Genomic DNA, 2,681 nt, shown 5'->3' on the forward strand with positions numbered 1-2,681 from the left:
AGTGTGGCCAGCACTGAAGATAGCTCCATTGGAGAGCAGCAGCCTGTCACTAAAAATAGCTTGGTATTCAAGCATCGACCCTAGACAGGGTTGCTGGTTGGATCTTGGTTATAGTGCATGCAGGAGTCTGCCTCACTATCCCCCTCCTCTCACCTAAAAAGAAAAAAAAAAAGAGACTTTTTGTCAAGCTTGAATGACTCCAAGAATTTGAACTGTTGGTGTCACTGATTCTTGTATCTAAGTCGATCAAAATATGTGGCCTTCTTCTGTTTGAAGAGACCTAGCGTATACTAGCTTATATTCAGAAAACTTGGCCATTTCTTCCTTAAGAATTGAGCAAACAGAAGGGGAAGAAAAGGGGTGATTTTTCTGGACTCAGTGGGTAAGATCTAGGAGATAAAGGTGGAAGAACAGAGTTGGTAACAAATATGTATGCTTATGAAAAAGAGATATCTTGAAGTAGCATCTGACCTGTAAGTAGAGAAATTATAAAAATTAACTCACAATAGTTTACACAATTTCCCCAAACCCCAAAGGAAGGGAATGTGCCCATTGGTTTTCATGTCGGCAGACAATTAGGTATGTCAAAAGGAGAATAGTATTTTGTATGTTTAATGACTTTTGAAAAGCATTTGCAATTTTTTTCACATGGAGACATGATACATTGCTTGGGAAAGAAATTTCAATTCAAGCACTTTAAAATGAAAAATCTCACCTCTCTCCCCACTCCCTATACAACTGCTGTTTTGATTCTTGTAGCAGCGAAGAGCCTAGCTTAGGTTTCTCAGATGACATTCCATAGAATCTCATGGCAACCAAGCTTTTCACAACAAATATCCAGCTGGCTTTCTGTCTCTATATGTGTCAAACAAGCAGGCAGCTGTGAGTCATCAAATGCACATTGGGGTCATTTGGGAGATACTATTTAAAAAGATGAAAAATGGGTTTGAGTGTTTATTGATTTCTTCACTTCAGTGTGGAATGAAGAAGCTCTGTCAAGTAATGCAGTGGGTTCTTAAAGTGTGGTCCAGGGCCAGGTGCATCCAAGTAGTCCACTGGGAACTTGTTTGAAATTAAGTTCATGCCCCATCTCAGACCATCTGAATTGGAAATGGGAATAGGAATCTGTAATCTGTGTTTTAATTAGTCCTCTAGGTGATGGATGCGTGCTGGGGTTTAAGAACTATGGAGTAGTGTGTGGATGGGGTTGGGGAGCTTAAGGACATAGGTTAAGGAGAGAAGCCAGTTCAGGCTAACTCCTTTCAACACTCAGATATTATTACATGGCTGAAAGAAGTTTGAAAGGAACATTAAGGACACTCTTCCTCAGGGTTAAAAAATAAACCGAACACAGACAAGGGAGAGTAAAAAGAGAGGCAGAGCACTACTCATTTTTCTCTTGGGGGTGTGTTCTCACCCAAGCAGACCTGGCTAAGTATTGCCAGTGAAAAAGCCCAACCCAAATTTAATTCAAAAAAGGAATGTGTTGATTCTTGTTCTTACAAAACTCAGAATACTGGTTTCAGGCATGGCAGGATCCAGGAACTCAATCACAGTTGTTAGGCATTGTTTCTTTGGGGTTGGCTTTATTTTTTAGGCCAGCTCTCTCCAAAACTTAGAAAAGAGGATTCCTATGAATCCTTATGACCCTTAGAAATAGGATTTTCAGGGGAAAAAAGAGCAAGCTTTTCAAAAGAGAAGCTCAGGAGCCCCTGGAGAGAGTTTCCTTATTCCAGTGTAGATTGGGTGCTGATTCTGGGATCTGTGACCCGGGATGCACTGCAATGATTGGCCAGGCCCAAGTCATGTGCCAATCTGGAGCTTGAGGGGTGGGCCAGCCCCATTACAAAGCACAGGCATTACAAAGCAGGGGGGGAAGAAAGGCTGAGTTGGCAATAGGTCACTTTAGTGAGCTATCTAAAATTGTTTGTTAAAATGAAAGTAGCAATATGTACAGAGAGTATTCTGATAGTCAAAGAGAAAACTTATATCCTATTATTTTTTTGATGCTTACCAAGGTGTTTTTCTAAGCATTTTTTTTTTTTTCCTGAAGCTGGAAACGGGGAGAGACAGTCAGACAGACTCCCGCCTGCACCCGACCGGGATCCACCCGGCACGCCCACCAGGGGCAACGCTCTGCCCACCAGGAGGCGTCGCTCTGCCGCGACCAGAGCCACTCTAGCGCCTGGGGCAGAGGCCAAGGAGCCATCCCCAGCGCCCAGGCCATCTTTGCTCCAATGGAACCTTGGCTGCGGGAGGGGAAGAGAGAGACAGAGAGGAAGGAGGGGGGGTGGGGAAGCAAATGGGCGCTTCTCCTGTGTGCCCTGGCCGGGAATCGAACCCGGGTCTCCCACGCCAGGCCGACGCTCTACCGCTGAGCCAACCGGCCAGGGCCTCTAAGCATTTTATATTCACCGATTCATCTAATTTTAAGAATAACCCTAGAAAATAGACTCCATTATTACCCTCATTTTACAGACAAGGGAACACAGGCACGGACAAATGAGATAACTTGCCCACAGAAATACAACCCATAAATGATGGGAACAAGAATTACCCAGCCAGTCCAACTCAAGATGTTCTAAGCCATTTTATAATACTGCCTACTGAGAGAGCCCTGGGCAGTTAGTGTGACAAGTGCTGTGGTGTATTGTCAGACCTCTTTCTGGTGCCAAGGCACT

General features: G+C 44.1%; 1 non-coding gene across 1 annotated transcript; it reads right to left on the bottom strand.

The window, feature by feature from the left end:
- Positions 1–2,320: 2,320 nt before the first annotated feature.
- Positions 2,321–2,394, bottom strand: TRNAP-UGG (transfer RNA proline (anticodon UGG)). Its single transcript has one exon. It is a non-coding gene; the product is annotated as a tRNA-Pro (tRNA).
- Between the last annotated feature and the right edge of the window lie 287 nt (positions 2,395–2,681).

This window comes from Saccopteryx leptura, chromosome 3, assembly GCF_036850995.1.
Source record: "Saccopteryx leptura isolate mSacLep1 chromosome 3, mSacLep1_pri_phased_curated, whole genome shotgun sequence".
NCBI lineage: Eukaryota > Metazoa > Chordata > Mammalia > Chiroptera > Emballonuridae > Saccopteryx > Saccopteryx leptura.